The sequence below is a fragment of the Benincasa hispida genome, chromosome 8 (genome assembly GCF_027475165.1).
Source record: "Benincasa hispida cultivar pf3 chromosome 8, pf3_genome.v1.1, whole genome shotgun sequence".
Taxonomy (NCBI): Eukaryota; Viridiplantae; Streptophyta; class Magnoliopsida; order Cucurbitales; family Cucurbitaceae; genus Benincasa; species Benincasa hispida.
The window spans coordinates 49,639,262-49,646,308 of NC_143485.1; the positions used below are offsets into that span (position 1 = coordinate 49,639,262).

Below are 7,047 nucleotides of genomic sequence, written 5' to 3' on the forward strand. Positions count from 1 at the left end.
AATTATATCATATATAATTAAAAATTAATTAATTATATCATATATAATTAATTCCCTCACTTAATTTGAACAATTCAAATTAATCCAAAAACTGATTCTCATTAAATCCCGTAGAGCTACCGAGGGGACCGCATGGACCTATAACTTGAAGCTCTAACAGTATGAGAATAATTAATTAAATTATTTATTCACCATTCGTTAACTGTCAGACACTCCACTAAAGACCATATATTTCTGTGTCCATTGAATATAACTAATCAATAATACAATGACACTTCACAAACTACTCATAAGTACAACAGGACCAAAATTACTATTTTGCCCATGTAGTTACATGTTTTGCCCATGTAGTTACATCTAACTCCTTAAGTACCACTGATCCCTCTAATGAACAATAAATCCTAGTCTAACTATGACCAAATCCATTTCGGGCCATGAGGGGGTGTGGCGCCATATTGTTCATGCCCCAAAATTAGCCCTTAAGGAAGCAATTTATCTAATTGTCCCAACATTGGGGAAGAGTGAATTCCTTCTGTGTAGATGTGTTCCCAACACCCCAATCAAACGAATCCTCAAAATGGTAGGCTTGTTGAGTCGACGATCTGACCACTCTTATCCATACAAATCAAAGGACTCGATGTAGTAGGAGGGTTGTGAACCTGCCTATTTGTTATTTGGGTTAAACAAAAACCCTAATCGCCATATATGATGGCGATGTTCAGGATCCATTGTCCTATAAACAGGCAATGAAGGATGTAAACAAAGATGAATGGATAAAAGCCATGGATCTCAAAATGGGGTCTATGTACTTCAATTCAGTCTGGGATTTTATAGATAAACCTGATCGGGTAAAACCTATAGGTTGTAAATGGATCTACAAGAGGGAAAAGGGATACAAATGGTAAGGTACAAACCTTTAAGGTTAGACCAGTGGCAAAGGGTTATACCCAGGTTGAGGGACTTGACTATGAGGAGACTTTCTCACCTATTGCCATGTTAAAGTCTTTTCTTGATACTCCTATCCATTGACGCATATTATGACAATGAAATTTGGCAAATAGACGCCAAGACCGTTTTTCTAAATTGTAATCTTGAGAAGACCATCTATATGCAACAACCAGAGGGATTCATATGGTTTTGATCAAAATGTTGATGAGCCTCGTGTTTACAAGAAAATCATCAACAGTTCAGTACCTTTCTTGGTGTTGTACGTAGATGGTATCCTACTCATTAGGAATTATGTAGATCTACTGACTAATATAAAACAGTGGCAAAGGCTCAATTCCAAATAGAAGATTTGGGATAGGTGCAGTTTCTTCTGGGCATTCAGATCTTTAGGGATCGTAAGAAAAAATTGCTAGTCTTGTCTCAAGTATCAAATACTTGACAAGGCATCATATATTGACAAGATGCTTGTCAATTATTCGATATAGAACTCCAAGAGAAGTTTACTACCTTTCAGGCATGGAATTATCTTGTCTAAGAAGCAGTGTCCTAAGACACATCAAGAAGTTGAGGAGATGAGACGGATCCCTATGCATCGGCTGTTGGCAGCCTGATGTTGCAGTGTTATGTACTCGACCTGACATTTGCAATGCAGTGGAGATAGTCAGTAGATATCAGTCTAATATAAGGTTAGATCATTGGACATCCATTAAAACTATCCTCAAGTATCTAAGAAGAACAAGGGACTACATGCTTATATATAAGTCTAAGGATTTGATCCTTATAGGATACACTGACTCTGATTTTTAGATTGATGGGGATTCTAGGAAAGCCACTTTAGGATTAGTATTCACTCTTAATAGAGGGGTTGTGGTCTGGAGGAGCACCAAGTAAAGGTACATCACTGACTCCACCATGGAGGCGGAATATGTAGCGGCTTGTAAAACTGCCAATGAGGTTGTTTGGCTCAAGAAATTCTTAACTAATTTGGAAGTCGTTCCAGACATGTCAAAGCCCATTACCCTTTATTGTGATAATAATTGTGTTGTGGCTAATTTTAGGGAGCCCAGGAGCCACAAGCATGGGAAGCATATCGAATGCAAATATCACCTAATTCAAGAGATTATGCATCGAGGGGACGTGATCATCACGAAGATCATTTTGAAGCACAACGTTACTGATCCATTTACAAAGACTCTCATGGCTAAGGTGTTTGGGGATCACTTGGAGAGTTTTGCTCTACGAGATAGGCCGCATCTAGTCTAGGGCAAGTGAGAGATTTTACTGGACGCGTATTGTATGTCGTAGTTTCTTATTTTTTTTGTGTACTATGTATTAGTTTGTACTTTTAATATGTACACCCCACTACCTTCAGAACAAATGGAAGATTGTTGGGATTAGTGTCCTAAATCTCGTGATCTTGTAGTTTGTAATTGCATTTTTACAAACAATTACTTTATTGAAAATTTGTAGAAGGTTTTTTTTTTATTAAAAAAATAAATATATATCCCTTTCTAAAACTATTTGCAAATATAAATTATTTTCTGAATTACCTTAAATATGTTTACCTTCTTTTTTTATTCCTAAAATAACCCTATTCTACTCCTTCTTCCTCATTGTCCGGCTTATCTATTTTTTTTTCTTTCTGTCTTTTTCCACAGTGGAGCTTCATCGTCCCTATTCTTCTTCTTTGTTCCCCTTCTTCTTCATCGTTTTCGTTTTCTTTCTGTGTTTTTCCATAGTGTCGCTTCTTCTTCTGAGTTTTCATCTTCTTTTTGTTCGAGCTAATGTGTGTTTTATAGGTACATCTTCTCCATTCTGAGGTTTTCTGCTTGCAATTTCTTCTTTCTACGTTTGATTTTGTATGGTTTCATCTTTTTCTTGTGCGATTCTTTCTCTCATGTCTAGGTATTCAATTTGTTACTCTATTTCTGATTGGATGTCTAGGTATTTGATTTCTTATTTTTTTAGGTTTCATTGATTTTACTTGAAGTATGCTTTATTTTTTATTCGATTTCCTTAGTTTTCTAGTCCCATATGCTTTAATTTTTTCTTTGAGTGTTCATAACTTAATTTCTATTTAGTTTATATTTAGGTTTTTTTTCCCAATCAGTCATGAACTTCCTATCACTGATATTAGTAGTCATGAACTTCCTATCACTAATATTAGTGGTCATGAATCTGTCACTGATTTTAGTCTACTGATGATAGATACATATCATAATGTATCAATGATATTAGTCTATCACTTATAGATATTATTTTTTATTTATTCTACTAGTCTAGAATGTCATGAGTTTAATTGTTGTTTCTTGCAGTGATTTAGAAATATGATTAAGCTTGCAATAGTAGTATTTCATAGTGGACAGTGGGATGATAAATATAATTACTTGAATTACAAGACTAAAGGCATATTGGTTGATGAGATTATTTGTTTTGAGAGTTTTGTGAGTTTGATATTAAAGAAAATTCACTTGGATGCATCTATTTCTTCAATACAATTATCAATCTTACTGGATTTTGGTACCAAATGGCATTCAAACTGTGGTTTAAATTCATGAAGATAACGATGTTGCTTGATTTTTGAATTTAGTTAAAGAATAAAGTGCAAGACATCCATTAGTTGTTCATGCTACTGATATTCTTTTAGGAGTTTCCAATAGTTATGTGTTGTGTCTTCTTCTTCTCCCACTATTGATGATTTTAACATCCTAACAGATGTTAATATTAGTAGATTGTCTTCTACATTTGATTTGAAAGAGAAGTATATGTTTACTAGTAAGGAAATAGTATCAAAGTCTTTTTACTACATAGCTATAAAGAACAACTTTGAGTTCAAGACTGTGAGATTAAATTCTAAAGTAATTGTGTTGAAGTGCTCCCAAGAAGATTGTGAATGGTATATTCGTGCATCTCGTTATTGTTGGGAATTTCCTAGAACTCGCAGTTCGTAAATTTTGTGTTAAACATTCTATTTATCAATAAAATATTATTGAGTGTCTTATTCAATAGAGTCATTGATTTTGCATTCTATTATGAAAATCCAATAAACATATCCATAGCTATGGCATAAATACTTTAATTTTATGTGGTGACATAAATAGGATCAAGCTAATAGTATGTAGCCTAAATGGTCTATAAGTATATGGATGAAATTTGGTATCTCATCCTGGTAACACTATTAGATACGACCCATTTTGTATAGGTAATATAAATGATGTGATCCACAGATCATTTATGTAGAGATATGTGAATGGAGGCATCCTATGCAATGAGTTTGCATATAGACTGGACCACAAAATAGTCACTTTTTCTTTATAACAACCATTTACTGTTAAAACTGACTATTTCATACTTAAGTAACCTAGGATAACTCGATCTTAATCCTGAGCTAGCTATGAATTCCTATTTGTTCGAGATTATCCTTTGATCTGCATGGGTGAGAGTACTCCAACAGCACTGCTGAATAATCCTGAGCTAGTTAAGACCGGATGGATAGCTGGGGACATAGCCCTGCAAGATGAAATTCGCTCCTACCCATTTTAGGGTTAGCAGATAGGTTGTTCTCTTAAGTGCTGATTCCAGGTCTTGAACAATTGAGGTCTCGCCTTCTGACATGATTCACAAGTAGTATTTTGAATCAAATTTTTCATTGGAGGGTTAGTGGGAACTTAAGGAACAAGATGTATTTACAGGGGTAAAACGATAATTTTGACCCAGCTGTAATTATGAACAACCTGTGAAGGATCGACTTACTGATTATGGTTTATATGGACAGAAATATATCTACAGTGAGGAGAGTGCAACTATCGAGCTATAGTGGTGTGTCTTGATACTTAACGAATAGTAATTAATTCGATTAAAGAGTTTTAACGAATTAATTACAGATCGTTGAAGCTCATGATCTGTAGGTCCATTAGATCCCTCTACTAGCTTATTAAATTGGAACAAGAAATTGAGTATTGATGTATGAAATTAGGGTTACGAATTTGAAATGTTCAAATTCAAAGGGGTTTTTTGATTGATTGTATATGATACAATTATAAACGTTTAAATTTAATTGAAATTAAACAAAATTGAAAAATCAATTAATATTTAAATTATGATATAAAACTGATTTATTGGTGATATTGATATTTTATTAATTTAATATTTAGATATTAAATAAATATTATTTTAATTAAAAATCAATTAAAATTAGTTTTATTTAAATTAATTATTTTGAATTCATTTTATAAAATTAATTTAATAAAATGATTTTTTGAAATCATATAAAATTAATGGGTTTTTCCAATCTTTGGGAAAAACCCATTAACTACATTTGATGGAATATCATCAAATTCCATTTTCATTTTGGTGATGATCTTCAAGCTGGAGCTGCCCACCATACAACCTTGTACATTTGCATGGATTCTGCCTATATAAGCTCCATGCATGAAGAACATTTAAGCATTCTGAGTTATACTTTCTCAAGTGATAACCTTAAAATCCTACCGACCCCTCATATTTTCTTCATCAATTCAACTTGATTTGATCTTTCCACCACACGTTCCAGCTTGAGCATAGTAGAGAAGATCTCAGTGGTAGTCTTCTTGAAGTTTCAAGCTTTATCTTGGTGGATTTCAGCTGAATTTGTGAAGGAAATCTTCAAAAGTAATATGTGTTTCAAACCCTCTTCTGAATATCATATGAACAGCATGCTTAAAACTCAAATTAAATGTAGTTTAAGTGCTTATTGATTTTGAAATCTTATGTTGCATGATATTGTATTCCTACAGTTATAAGGGTGGAGAACTATGGAAACTTAGAATTATATTGCTAATCATAGTTGTTCTATAAATGCTATTCAAACTTCTTATAGACAAGCATCTTCATCATTGATTGTTGATTGTATGATAAAAGATTGTAGTCGTTGTGACCGCTTGACTCCGGATGATATTATGATTCACATGCTTACTAAATTTGGGATAAATGTTAGCTACTATAAAGCTTAGAGGGCGAAAGAATATATTATGAAGTCATTGATAGACTTGTTTAACTGATATGATTTATCAATGATGTTGGTTTATCAATGATATATTTTATAGTAAATGAATATATCATTGGTCTATCGCTAATATTTGGTCTAAGTGATAGATCTAATGTAAAATAGAATGTAATTTTTTTTATATATATCTTTTTTCTATCTTATTGCTGATTCATTCACTACATATAAAACTGATTCTGAGGGACATTTTAAGTATTCTTTCATGGAAATTGGATCGTGTATTGAGGGGTGGAAATATTGTAGGCCAAACATAGCAGTTGACGACACCTTTTTGAAATGTAAATATGGTGGAACTCTTTTGACGACGTCAACAATTGATGGTAACAATCAGATTTTTCCTCTTGCCTTTAGTATTGTAAACTCCAAGAATGATGCATCATGGAGATGATTTTTTGATAATATAAATATAAATTTAGGGGATCGAGAAGGTTTAGTTATTATATCCGATCGACATTTAAGTATTCCAAAAGGTGTTCAAAATGTTTTCCAACGGTTGAATATTGTGTTTGTTTGCAACACTTTTGGAGAAGTTTGAAGATGACATATAAGGACTCATCTATTGATAGTATGTTTTTTAGATGTAGACAAACATATACTATTGCTGATTTTGAGCTGAATATGAGATGGATGGAGGCTATATATCCTCACATACGAGACTATCTTAGAAATTTTGGTTTCGAGAAGTGGGCTCGTATATATTGTAGAAGGAGAAGATATCAAATGATGACTACAAACATTTCAGAATGTTTAAATGTAGTTCTAAAAGAGCTTAGAAATTTACCTGTCGCATCACTACTCAATTCAATTAGACAATTACTTCAAAAATGGTTTTATGATAAAGTAAAACTGTATATTGTATGAAATCTATTTTGACTAGCTGGGCTGACGGGAAATTACAAACACAACATCAGATATCAAGAAGCTTCACGGTAAGAGTTACTTGTTTTCATGGGTAATATAGCATAATTTGTCAGCGATTGAGTTCTATCAGTGATAGAATTCTATCATTGATAGACTCAGATAGTTGGATCTTAATTAATTTATTATCTATGTGT

General features: G+C 32.9%; 1 pseudogene; it reads left to right on the top strand.

Annotated features, from left to right (window-relative positions):
• The first annotated feature begins 3,275 nt into the window (after positions 1–3,275).
• LOC150034650 (uncharacterized) lies at positions 3,276–6,836 on the top strand (annotated as a pseudogene).
• Positions 6,837–7,047: the final 211 nt, after the last annotated feature.